Raw genomic sequence first — 14807 nt, 5'->3', positions numbered from 1 at the left:
ATGAAATAACAAAGGAAATTAGACCATACTTTAAGATGAAAAAAAATGAAAACAAAACAGCAAAAATTATGGGCTGCAGCTAAAGCAGTGCTAAAATAGAAATTTACAGCTCTGAAGGAAAATAAGTACCTAAGTGCCCTGTGCTGAGACATTATTTAGTTTAGTTTAGGAAGCAATCAAGTGTCCATCAATAGATGAATGGATAAAGAAGATGTAATGTGTATATATATATGTGTATATATATATATATATATATATATATATGTGTGTGTGTGTATATAAATATATATATAAATACATATACACACACATATATATATATATATATATACACAATGGAATATTACTCAGCCATATAAAAGAATAAAATCTTGTCATTTCCAACAACTTAGATGGACTTGGAGGTTATTATGCTAAGTAAAATAAGTCAAGTGGAGAAAGACAAATACCGTATGATTTCACTTATATGTAGAATCTAAAAAGCAATGAACAAACAAATGAAAACAGAACAGATTTATTAACAGAGAACTGATGGTTGCCAGAGGGAAGGGGGTAGTGAGGTGGGAAATCATGGTGAAGAGGATTAAAATGTGCAAACTTACAGTTGTAAAGTGATTTGAGTCAGGGAGATGAGAAGTACAGTGTAGGGAATATAGTCAATAACACTGTAATAACTTTATATGGTGACAGATGGTAATTATACTTACTGTGGTAAGCACTGTGTAATGCATAGACTTGTCAAATCACTATGTGGTACACCAGAAACTAATATAACATTGAATGACAACTATGCTTCAATAAAAAATAAATTTATAGCTATAATGCCTTCATTAAATAAGATCTCAAATCAAAAGATTAACTTTCTGCATTAAAATACTAGAAAAAAGAAAACTAAATCTAGAGCAGGCAAAAAAAAAAAAAAAAACTAGAGTAGAAAAATAAAATAGAAAATAGGAAAAAAAAAGAAAAATTAACAAAACCAAAAATGGGTTCTTTGAAAAGATTAACAAAATTGTCAAACTTTAGCTAGAATGATGAAGACACAAAAAAAGAAGATGTGAATTACTATACTTGGGAGTGAAAGAGGAGATATCACTACTGGACAGAAATTTAAAAAAAAACTAGAAGGAATTATTATGAACCAATGTATGCCAACAATTTATAAAATTTGGATGAAATTGACAAATTCCTAGAAAAAGACATAAACTACTTATTGAAACTGGTTCAAGAAGAAACAGAAAATATGAATAGTCCTATGTAATAAGAGATGATGGGCATTAAGGAGGGCACGTGATGTGATGACCACTGTGTGTTATATGCAACTGAAAAACTATTGAACACTTTATCTGAGACTAATGATGTACTATATGTTGGCTAATTGAATTTAAATAAAACAAAAACCAAAAAACTTCCCACAATGCCAGGGTAAAATGGTTCACTAATGTAAAAGGAATTGATTCTACATCTACACAAACTCTATCAAAATTCAGGAGCAGGGAATACTTCCCATCTTATTCCCAGTATTACCTTGGTAACAAAACCAGATAAATGCATCTTTGGAAAGTACAGACTGATATCTTTTAGTAATATAGATGCAAAAATCCTTGACAGTTACTAGCAAACTAAATCCAGCACCACATAAAAAAAAGATTACACATGATGATCCAGTGATATATATCCTAGCAATGTAGAAATGGCTCAACATCCAAAAATCAATTTATGCAATATACTATATCAATAAAACAGAAGGGGAAAAATTCACATGATTGTCTAAATAGAGAGAAAGCATTTGTTAAAACCCAACATCCTTTCATGATTAAAAAAAAAAAATCATTCAACAAACTAGGAAAAGAAGGGAACTTACTCATCCTGATAAAGGGAATGAAAGAAAAATGCAAAGTTAATTAACATCATAGGTAATGATAAGAGTGAGCGAATGCATTCTTCCTAAAAACAAGACAAGGACAAGGATGTCCACTCTAACAACTTGCATTTAACACTACTAGAAGCTCTAGTCAGGGTAATTAGTCAAGAAAATAAAAAAGCACCCAGATTGAAAATAAGAAAATAAATCTATCCCAATTTGCAGATGATGTGATCTTGTATATCAAAATTTCTAAGGATCCATTAAAAATCCATTAGATTTAACAAACCAGATCAGTAAGATCAATATACAAAACTCAAATGTACTAATATAATTTCAGAAATGAAATTAATAACAAGAGTCCATTTATACCAGCAAAAAGAATAAAATCCTTTGAAATAAAGAGAAGAATTTAAAACATACAGTGGAAGCATTAAACACTGTTGAAAACCTTAGAGAAGGTCTAAATTAATGGAAACATCCCACGTTAGTAGAGTGACGAATTTAATGTGATGACAATTCTTGAAGAATTTGAATGTGAAGATGATAATTATTCCCAAGGTGATTTAGAGATTCAACTCAATCTGTATCCAAATAATAGCTGCTTTTTCCCAGAAAATGAAAAGCTAGCCCAAAACTTCACATGGAAATGCAAAGGACACAGAATGGCCAAAAATATCTTTATTCGTTTTTCTTCCTGAGATTTTGATAGGAATTATGGTTTTCTCTTTTTAGAAACAGAGAGCGGGAGAGAGAAACTTAAGCAGGCTCCGTGCCCAGTGCAGAGTCCAACACAGGGCTAGATCTCACGACCATGAGATCATGACCTGAGCCAAAAGCAAGAGTCTGACACTTCACCAACTGAGCCACCCAGGCACCTCAGCCAAAAATATCTTTAAAAAGAAGACCAAAATTAGACTTCATACCTCCAAATTTTACAATACAAAGCTACAATAATAAAGATAATGTGCTATCAGCATAAGGATAGACATATAGATAGATTTATGGAATAGAATTGAGAGTCCATAAATAAATCTTTACAAATGGTTAATAGATTTGTTTTGCAAAGGCTCCAAGTCAATTCAATGGGGGTAAAAGAGTCTTTTCAACAAACAGTGCCAAAACAATAGGATATCCATACGCAGAAGTTTTTTGATATGCACCAAAAGTACATGAAACAAAAGAAAAAAATAGACATTCTGGGATTTATCAGAATTTTAAAATTTTGGGATGCCTGGGTGGCTCAGTGGTTAAGTGTCTGCCTTCAGCTCAGGGAGTGATACTGGAGTCCCAGGATCAAATCCCACATTGGGCTCCCTGTGATGGAGCCTGCTTCACCCTCTGCCTGTGTCTCTCCCTCTCTGTGTGTGTGTCTCTCACGAATAAATAAATAGAATCTTCTAAAAAAAATTTAAAAATTGTATGCTTCAAAAGACACTTGTATCAAGAAAGTGAAAAGACAATTCCAGAGAACGGGAGAAAATAACTTGCAGACCATATATCTGATAAAGGACTTATATGAGGAATATAAAAAAAACTCTCAGGGCAGCCCGGGTAGCTCAGCGGTTTAGCGCCGCCTTCAGCCCAGGGCCTGATCCTGGGGACCTGGGATCGACTCCCATGTCAGGCTTCCTGCATGGAGCCTGCTTTTCCCTCTGCCTGTGTTTCTGCCTCTCTCTCTCTCCCTCCCATGTCAGGCTTCCTGCATGGAGCCTGCTTCTCCCTCTGCCTGTGTCTCTGCCTCTCTCTCTCTCTCTCTCTCTCTCTCTCTCTGTGTGTGTCTCATGAATGAATAAATAAAATCTTAAAAAAGAAAACTTTAAAAAAAACTCTCATAACTCAAAAATAAAAAGATAACAATTTAAAAAACTAGATCTGAATAGACATCTTTCCAAAGAAGATATACAAATGGCTAACAAGCATATAAAAAGATGCTCAACATTCTTAGCCATCAGAGAAATGCAAATCAAATTCATCATAAGACAGCACTTCACATCCATTAGTCTTAGCATCACTAGTTGGTATCCAAATTAAAAAAGAGGAGGAAATAACAAATGTTGGCAAGAATGTGGGGTATTTGGAACCCTTATATGTTGCTGGTGGAATGTAAAATGGGGCAGCTGCTTTCGAAAACATTCTGGCAGTTCCTCAAAGGATGTATGACTCAGCAATTGTACTCCTAAGTATATATCCAAGGGAAATGAAAAAATATGTCCACACAATTTTATATTTTACATGACAGCTCATAGCAGCATAATTAATAGCCAAAAAGTAGAAACCACCAAATGTCCACGAATAGATGAATGGATAAATAAAACGTGATATATGCATATGAGGTATTATTTGATATTTATTTCTGTGAAGGGCATGATCATATTTTTTTAAATAAAGATTTACTAAAGTTCAATGTGGATAATTGATGGGAGTTGGGAAAACACGAAGAATGGAGAGAGTAAGGTTGTTAGGAAATTGTTGCTGTAATCCACCAATATCTTAAAACTTAAAACTAGGGCAGTAGCAGAGGTAATAGAAAGATCTGGGACAGATTTGGGAAATATTAAGAGTCTAGAGTTAATGAGATTCACTAATAATGAAGGAGAATGGAAAAGGCAAAGGGAGGAGTCATGCCAAGCTCCTACTTCTGAGGATTCCACTCTGGCATCACCTTCTCCAAGAACCTTTTCCTGAATCTACAATTTGAAAAGGATGTGTGTTACATATGAATACACCTCTATCACTGTATTCTCTACATTGTAAAGCAATGTAATTCTCTGTTCCTCTGTCTCTCCTATTAGTCTCTGTAATTGAGGGCAAGGACCTTATAATATCCTTGCAGCTCTGTGTGACAGAACTTAGTGTCTGGCAAGAACATTAAGGAAAAAGGAAGGAAGGAAAGAAGGGAGGGAGGGAGGGAGGGAGACAGGGAGGGAGTGAGGAGCTTTTGAATTAAAGAATGAATGCAGAAGGTACCACCAACTAGGTTAGAGAATACAAGGGAAGCACGCTTAGTTTGGGAAAGGGACATGCCAATATGATAATAATGCCAGGTTTTAGTTTGGGAAAGGGACATGCCAGTATGATAATAATGCCAGGTTTTCATATGTACCTACAACACATCCAAATATAACTGTCAGACAGAAAGCTGTAGATCAAGAGAGAGGCTTGGAAATAGAGTTAGTAAGTATCAGGACATAAGAGGTAGAGGCAATAAATAAAAATCTTGTGTACATGGACCAGATTGCCCATAAAACACATAAAACAGAAGGAAAGTCAGATTTAAAAAAAAGAATAATCTTGGAGATCTCCTACTTTTAAGGAGAGGCAAAAAAAATTAGAATTGACAAAAGGAGTCTGAGTAAGGGTCATAAAGGAAGAAGAAGAAACGAGAGAAAATGACATCAAGGAAGTGTTGGAGGAGATAAACAAGAGGATTGGACTAGGCACTGACTCTCTAGTTGGACCAGGGCAGTTGGATGGTTATGACTTCATCCCCTGTCCTTGCAATATACACATTGTCTACCATTCTTGCAGTGGGAGCCATTTCAAGGACAAAGCCTTCAAAGAATAAAGTGTTGTTGAGACCACATGGACTGAACATGTGTCTGAAGCCAGTTTATGACCTCATATGTATGGTGCAGTCTATCTCTTTGTCTTTTTCTGCCCTCCTCTTAAGGTGGTCAATTTCAGATTATATCCTGAAAGCTCCAGAGTTTGCAAACCAACAGAAAGAATTTCAAAAAGGGCAAAAGATCTTCACTAGGGGGTGCCTGGGTAGCTCAGTAGCTTGAGCAACAGACTTGATTTTGGCTCTGGTCATGATCTCAGGGTCCTGATATCAGGCCCCACCATCAGGCTCTAGGCCATGGGCCCCTGGCTCAGGGCAGAGTCTGTTTGTCCCTCTCCTTCTCCTTCCCCCATCCCCTACCACCCCGGCTTGTGCTCACTCTCTCTCAAACAAATAAAATCTTTTACCAAAAAAAGGTATTTACTAGACTTGGCAAAAATCTCTAGCAATTTTGGGAGAAGTGCTTTCAGTGGAGAAAGAAAGGTAAAAAGCCATATAAAGATTGAATAAGAGCAAATGGAGGATGTGGAAACAGTAATCAAGAAGCATGACCACAAGGGGGAAGGATAATAGTTGGGTAGTAACTAGAGGATGGTACAGGCTCAAAGCTAAGCTTTGTATTATCTGTTTTTTTTTGTTTTTGTTTTTTTTTTAATCAAGAATTTTCAATTGTGCCTATTGCTTAGAAAAAAAAGTCAATAGAGAAGCTAAGGGGAAAATGGGGATAAACTGATAAAAGCAATCACTGAGAAGATACAAGTGGATGAGAGCACAGCTTCAGGTAGGAAGGACAAATAAGGATATGATTTCTAAAAGCAGAGGGAGTAATGAGAGGGTTAGCAAGAGATAAACAAGGGAGTTCTCTCCTGAATGCCTTCACTTTATTGAAGAGGTAATGTCACAATAAAAAGTAATATGGAAATACTAAGAAAGAAGCCCTGAGGATTTAGAATAACTGTTGAAAGAATAGAAGAGGAAAGCTGAACCGGGAATACAGAGAAAAATAGGTGAAAATAGGTCCAAATGAGCTTGAAATGCAAAAAATCTAAATTAACTATAACAGTCTTCAAGATTATATGATTTATCCTTTCAGCTATACAGTCTAAAAGAGTAAAAGTTAAGTAAAATGGAAGCAGAGAAGAAATAAATACCAAAATACATTAAGCTGTATACTTCAGATTTATTTACTTAACTGTAAGTTATATCTTAATATAAATGTTAATTAAAAGAACTCTATTACATGTCTCATTTTAAGTACCCTACACTACCACCCCCAAATCAAGAGACTAAATAAAAAGGATTTCTAGTGTCTGTTTAAAAACAATAGATTTAAAAAAAAAAAGACTGAAAATGAAAACAAATAGAAACCTGGGAAAAAACCCTCTTTCCCCTCCAATGCATGTTTTTTATCTGGAGTAAATTACAGACCACCAAGCACAGTTTGACTTGGGTATCCAGCACCAGTTCCCACATGAAAATTGTTATTGTTGGCTTTAGCACTTTAATCCAAAGAGGACACAAATTCTGCTCATGTTTGAATAACCCTTGCCAACAAATTGATCCCATAGCAGCAGGGCTGTAGGGAGTAGTTTCAACGATTGAAAGGAAACATAAAGGGGAAAAAACTCAGTAAATGTATTTCCTCCTACTTAGAACCTAGGGTAGTTCACTTTAAAAAGAAAAAAAAAACTTTTACTCTTTCCTCTTTTTCCAAATGTAGCCCAAAAGGGCATTAGAGAACATCTGTAATTTACATAGAAGGGAGCAATGCCAAAGAAATGCAGATTCCACAGCTGTTAGCCCAGGGGACAACTCAAATCAGGAAAATCTCTAAATAAGGTCTGAAAGACAGATGCTCTGCTAGAGGGCAGCTAACTTCCAAAACTAGGAGTACAGAGCGGGCACTTGGAATGCTAATGTCTGCCTTTCTGGAAAGCTACCTTTTGCCTTTATATGGGCAAAACAGAATAATTCATAATTTCTTTGCCAATAAAGATATACCCAAAGAAGACTAGCAACTTTGCCTTGCCACCCGTACCATATGAACCTAAGAAGAGATTCTCCTTGTCATTTTAAATACTTATCTTCTTCATCTACTCAATATTACATGGTGGTTAATAATGTTACCAGAGTAAAAGCTCCTAAACTGTGCAATATCAAAAGTTAATATACTTTCAGAAGATCTCTAATAGAATAGGCTTCAGAACCAAATCCCCTGGATTCAAACTCAGTTGCTCCATTTCCTGGGTTGTTTTGGTAAGTTATTTTACATTTATAGACCTCAGTTTCCCATCTGTAAAATGAAGATAAAATTACCTCCTCAGACAGCTGTTGAGGATTAGACAGTCAATACATTGATGCATATAGATGGAAATATTTCAGATACATTGGAAGTGTTCCGTAAGTCTTAGCTCCTACTATTAAGTCCCTACCTTATCAATTTACATCAAATCTATCTCTTTACTACGACTTTCAAAATTTGCATGGCACCCAGCATTAACTGATGTAGCTTATACCCTGTGAATGCCTGACAGGCAGAAAAGGGTCTCAAGCTGCAGCATGATGAATTTGCTGGCCTATTCACCATTAAATAGCTAGCAAATATTAATGACTCCATTGTAAAAATAGATACATTCAGACTTATGATTTGAAAGTTACAGGCTCAATACACCAACTCCATTTCCCTTGACTAGTAGTCCTCTTCCACATAATACATGTATTTACTGTAATGACTGACTAACTGCCTTTTGCGGAAACTGTCAATATTCTGCTTGCACAGCATCTGGAAGGATTAAGCAGGACACTAGGGAATTAAAAAATACAATTAAGTGAAAATTAAGAAGGAAATAGAAAGATGTGTTTTAAATACCTAGAATGGAGTTTCATTAAGCTTTCATACTTTTTCTTCTCCTTTTTTTGTTAGACCACTATTAGAGTTCTGTCCCTTTAACTGTCAAATCGTTTTCCATCTTACAAGTAATCTTTCTCCACAAAGGAGTCTTTTAAAAGTTATAAATAAAATACCCCAAATATTTTCTTTTTCCCACAAATGAGAACATTAGAACACTGACATTTTAATCTCTTCTGTACAAGAGTGAGTTGTGTCAACACAGTGCTCCCAGCTACAACACTGGGAAAAAAAAAAAAACAAGTTTAATTAAAGACAGAGAAGAAACTCATGTGAAGCCTAAGCCACTGAGATACAACGAAAGAGTTGTCATCTTCAGAGTCAGTTCTCTATGAACAAATCTCTTTGTTAGTGTCAGGAGAAAAAAAGACATAGGAAAGTGTGATGCTATAAAGGAAAAACATGGTGGTGTCAAATGTCAGCATTGAGACTAAGAACTAAAAAATAGTATTTATGTAGTACTTACTTCCAGAGTCTAAACACTACTCCTAACATCATAAAACATCTCTGAATATAAATAGATGCCTATTAACCTCATATATGTCGTAGAAGATTAAGCTGAAGCACAATAAGGGAAAGAAGCTTAGCCAAGATCGTAAGGTAAGAGTTTAATAACAACACATATTGCCCTTGCTGGATTTACTCCAGAATATTGGTATAATCCTTAAGCTTTAATTTGTAGTCTCATCACAGTGCTATTTTCCAAAATTAAGCCCAGCTCTAGCTACATTCTAGCAATAGCTTGTTTGCCTATGCCCTGCTTTTCTGCTAGGGCACTGTATCATCAGAGAAGCAGCACAGCACAATAAAAGAAAATAGGGCAGACATGCCAGGTTCCAACCTCTGCTTTGTCATTTCCTACCTCAGTAACTTTTGGGCAAATTACTTATGTGAGATTCTTTTTTTTCTTATGTACAAAACAGGAATGATATTAATTACTCAATAATATTACTACAAGACTTTACTGAGATAATATATGTAAAGTACTCAGTTCATTTCTTGGCACATATAGATGCTCCATAAAAAATATTCTTTAAGGGATCCCTGGTGGCGCAGCGGTTTGGCGCCTGCCTTTGGCCCAGGGCGCAATCCTGGAGACCCGGGATCGAATCCCACATCGGGCTCCCGGTGCATGGAGCCTGCTTCTCCCTCTGCCTGTGTCTCTGCCTCTCTCTCTCTCTGTAACTATCATAAATAAATAAATAAAAAAAAATTAAAAAAAATATTCTTTAAAACTTCTGATTTTTATAACACTGACTCCTTTATTGTGAGTACATATTCCTTGTAACTACAACTTCTCTAACTCACCTTAGTGGGAAACCTTAGTATTAAGTATCAGTACCTGCTGGTCTACTCAGACACACACAACTAGTCTTTTTTGCAGCACAGAATTACATAGAATTCTCAGTACGGGCTCTTACATCAGAAGTACCTGCATTAACTGATCACGTTTCAATCCTAGCATTGATGTTAAGAGCTGTACAACTTTTGGCAGGTTACTTATCTGTGCCTCAGTTTCATCATTTCTAAAACAGGAAAATAAACATTTTGTATTTTTAGGGCTGCTGTAAAGATTAAATACATTAAATACACATAAAGCTATTAGGATACCTGTTCCAAGTATGGGCTCAAAAAACATATGCTATTACCTAACAAATATATCTACAAATGAATGTTATTTTATACTTATTGTAATAGTGTTAATTATTAATCAGAATTTATACAATATAAAGTTGTAGAGAAGAAGTGGAGTAAATATTTTGATGAATAGTCATAAACAAGTTAATAACAATACAAAGGGAAAAAAATGACAAACATGAGGTAGTAAGTGAATAAGAATATAGGAATTAATTAAGAATTAATCTAAGCTTTACAGAGGGCACTAAGCTGGATGAATTAGTAATGTAACGAAAAGAATACAATACGTAAGACTGCGTATTTTAACTGTATTAGGGACAGCATCATGGAGAAGATAGTACAAAGATTCAGACAGATGAGGAAGAAAAAATAGATCATTCAAAACAGAAAATCCACTTTGAGAATGATGATAAGTGGATCTCTCTCCTGGAATTGATAGTTTCAAAAGAGGATAGTTCATCAGGTGTTCTCAATTTCTTACCCACAGAGCTTAGCATGCACACATGCTATGGTGCTCATTAGATAGCTCTCTAAAAGGATGAATTCCAATTGTATTAAGTCTCAAAAGCTAGATTAAACAGCACTTCCTAACTGGTATGTCCAGGCAAACTCCTGTGCCTAGATTGGGTGACAGGTACACTGAAATGGTGACATTGGAGTCCAAACCATCCAGTTGTGAGATGATTTGCCTTCTACCCAACTGTACCAGAGAAATATCATTTTCTAAGGGTACCATGCCATAAGAAGTCGGCAAACAACAGGCTAAGAGTATGTTATTAGGCAATGTACAATGGGATGAAGATAAAAACGACTAAATAAGGAGGATATAATGTACAAAAGTTGTTGCTTAATCTGTGGAAGATCAATTAAATAAAGAAAAGACAAGTGACAAAAAGGACAATTCAAAAACTGCTATCATAGGCCTAAATTAGGGTAATAACAAAAGGCCTTCATTCAAAACAGGTTGTGTAAGAACAACTGCGTAGAACTCAGTTTAGTTCAGTTCCACCAACATTTATTGCTGTCTGTTATATGTCAGCCACTCAATAGGCATTAGAGATTTTTTTTTTTTTAAGATTTTTAAAATTTATTCCTGAGAGACACAGAGAGAGAGAGAGAGGCAGAGACACAGGCAGAGGGAGAAGCAGGCTCCCTGCAGGGACCACGATGTGGGACTGGATCCGGGGAACTCCAGGATCAGGCCCTGGGCTGAAGGCAGCACTAAACTGCTGAGCCACCCGGGCTGCCTGGCATTAGAGATTTAAATAATTGAAGACATAATTCCAATCAGGAATTTTTTTATTTTTTAAAAAGATTTTATTTATTTATTCATGATAGACATAGAGAGAGCGAGAGAGAGGCAAAGACCCAGGCAGAAGGAGAAGCAGGCTCCATTCAGGGAGCCTGATGCGGGACTTGATCCTGGGACTCCAGGATCGTGCCCTGGACCAAAGGCAGGTGCCAAACCGCTGAGCCACCCAGGGATCCCCAGGAATTTTTTTTAATTACAGAAAAAGAATTCCAGGTTTTTCTTAAAGCATTCTATTTGAGAAGAAAAGAAATACTAAGAGGTGTTGTATATTACAGTTTAAGTCAAAGTTTATGGGTAAGTTTTAGAGCATTGATATCATTGGGGGGCCATCATTCTGCCTACCAGTCGGACTATGAGAGAGTGGTACTACTCAATGTTTGAACCATGTAACTAATTTCCTTGTTTGGATTCCACATGTACAAGACAATTTATGATAATATTTTGGCTTGCCCTGTAATTTATGAGAATGTACTATTCAGGGGACAGTGTCCAATCCCCTAGGTGAATATATTTTACATTATACTTGTTTTCTGAGTTATATATTAGTGTCTTGTGAGTGCTATTAGAATGAGTCAAAATCTCTTAGTCCAAAAACTCTAGGACTCAGACAAAATCAATATTCTGAATCTTCAAGTTAAGGACCAAGTTAAGGGGGATATATTTAACAGGTCTATATCCATGATAAACAAACAAACAAACAAACAAACAAAAAAACAAAGAAAAAACACACAAAAAAACCCACAAAATTTTGAAAATGTTTAAGAAACTATACATAATTATATATACCTAAAAATACAGTTTTATGTCATTCCTTTTAATTCACAAGACTTCTATCAACAAGACAATAGTCATGTGTTTCTGATTATACTGGGGATTTCAAATCAACAACTTTTAAAATTTGGATTACGCAGAGTGATGGTTGTAGGGCTGGAGTATTGGGGGAGAATAGGGAGAGATTGCTAATGATTATTGGGTTTCCTTTTGGGAAACAAACATTTTCTATAATTGATTGTGGTGATGGTTGCACAACTTTGGGTTTAACAAAAAATCATTGCATTGGACATTTTAAATGGGTGAACTATAGAGTATGTGGATTATATTTTAATAAAGTTGCTAAAAAATAATTGGGTCACAAAGAGAAGACAATGAGAGAAGGATCTAATTAAATGGGAAGGGAGAATCTTATCTAATTTGTGATTTTAATGAAGAGCCTTCCTTAATTTCTACTGCTTTCCTCCTTGTTCTTTACTTTATTTAGCTTTTTATAGATTCTGTTATTGGAAAGCTCACAACTTCCCACCCTTTTCCTTTCCTCTTTTGTGTTTTAGTTTACTTACCAATAATATACACATAGAACATATCTAATAAGCTTATTTCATAAACTATAAGTAACATGGAACATGAATGTGATGTTAACTTCCAATTCTCTCTACTAAGGAGTAAATATGGAAAGAGGAGACATTCCCATCCTGATCCTGTTTCAAATGCTTATGTATTATCACCCTGATTCTGTCTGTATTGTGTGCCAAGGATTCTCTGTATGCCCTAAATATCATTCCATGTGTCACAAGATTCATGCCTTCTTCTATAAAGATTCTCATAGTAAATTCAAAGAATTTTTGGTGTGATGTGAATGTGAAAATTTAGTTGACATCCTCCGTCTGCTCTGTTTTATAGTTAGAACTATTACAATGGCCAACAGTGACTCCACTGATTTGTACAATGCTACTGAATGCTCTCTCTGCATTTCCTTTTGCCTGAATCCTGTTTCTCAAGAGCAATGGTACTCCATTCAAACATCCAGAGAGCATAAAAACTGGCTGTCAGAAGTCACTACATAGTTATGCTTACAAATTAGAATGTTGGACAGTTTTTGCTTGGAGCTTACTTGCAGGTAATATGAAAATAATCAACTAAATTATTCCCAATGTCTTCTTTGGATAAGTGATCAAGCCATTTCAAAGAAAATACTTTCCTGAAACTGATACATTAAAGCTGTTCAGTTAAATTAATAAAATACCATGAACCTAGCCCATAATGGTAGATCCGTTATCCACCTTGAGATAGAACACTTCCTTCATTAAGAGTTTAATTTTTTTTTTATTTATTTATGATAGTCACAGAGAGAGAGAGAGAGAGGCAGAGACACAGGCAGAGGGAGAAGCAGGCTCCATGCACCGGGAGCCCGACGTGGGATTCGATCCCGGGTCTCCAGGATCGCGCCCTGGGCCAAAGGCAGGCGCCAAACCGCTGCGCCACCCAGGGATCCCTCATTAAGAGTTTAGACAAAATGGTTTGGTTACTTTTCTCTGTGAGAGTTGTAAGAGATCAATCTCCACTTTAAAAATAATAGGAATAACCGAGGTTGCACCCCTACATTTGGGTATAACTATGTTTATAAACTGTGTATTCCACTGAATCACAAATTCATCACACTCTGTCATATGTTTCCATGCAACACAATTTTTTTCTCATATCATGGTATACCTAATTGTATAATGTAGATAAACGTGATGGTCCAAGAAGATGGATATATACAATCCACACTGTAGAGTGTAGTTTCCTTGCTCTTAAATAAGAATCAACAACTGACTTTGTAGAACAAACATACCATAAAATCAGGTCTTGATAAAAAAAACTACCTTTGTCAAATAGTTTATATTACTCATTTTGCCAGGTTTCTTTCTTTTTTTTCTAGATTTCATTTATTCATGAGAGACAGAGAGAGAGAGAGAGTCAGAGACATAGGCAGAGGGAGAAGCAGGCTCCATGCAGGAAGCCCGATGTGGGATTCAATCCCAGGACTCCTGGATCACGCCCTGGGCCAGAGGCAGGCATTCAACCGCTGAGCCACCCAGGTGTCCCTTTTGCCAGGTTTCTGCAAAAAGTGTTGCAGTTTCAACTGCAGTAAGTTTGTTAAGATTGTGTTGTTGTTGTTTTAATGCACCCACAAACTCAAGCCCATATTACAGGGATCCTTTCAGACAATCAAAAGCAGAATTTTCCAAGCAGACAGCTGTAGTTCATTAGATCTGCCATGAACCGTGAAAGCCACTTGCCAATAGTGTCGAAAGACTATTACTCATTTCAATCTTTCCAAAGAGGACAGATCTTTCTTTGACAAAACATTAGTGAAAAACTGAGCTTGGGGCTGTGACTGGAAAAGCTCAGCACACATGAATGGCAACTCAGTAGAGAAACTAAAGCTAAGCAGAGATAGCAGATGATGTTCTAGCCTTTCACCTTCACATACCAAGATTCCACCTAGATTCCAAGGGGAAAAAAAAAAACAAAAAACAAGGAATAACAACGCATTTGCAGCATGCATGATAATCGTACCACCTGACCTGACAGAACTGTCAATCTGAATGGCAAATTCTCTGCATATGATTGAGTTTTGTAAGCTCAGCAGCTCAAAACAGAGAAACTTAAGGGGCCAATCAAATCAGCTTTGAATGTCAGTGACTGTCCAAGCAACGTAGTTAATCAGAAAAATCAAGATCACACTCAGAGATTGTCC

The sequence above is a fragment of the Canis lupus genome, assembly GCF_048164855.1.
Source record: "Canis lupus baileyi chromosome 3 unlocalized genomic scaffold, mCanLup2.hap1 SUPER_3_unloc_1, whole genome shotgun sequence".
Classification (NCBI taxonomy): Eukaryota; Metazoa; Chordata; class Mammalia; order Carnivora; family Canidae; genus Canis; species Canis lupus.
The sequence above is the reverse complement of the archived record's forward strand: the minus strand, read 5'-3'. Positions refer to the sequence as shown.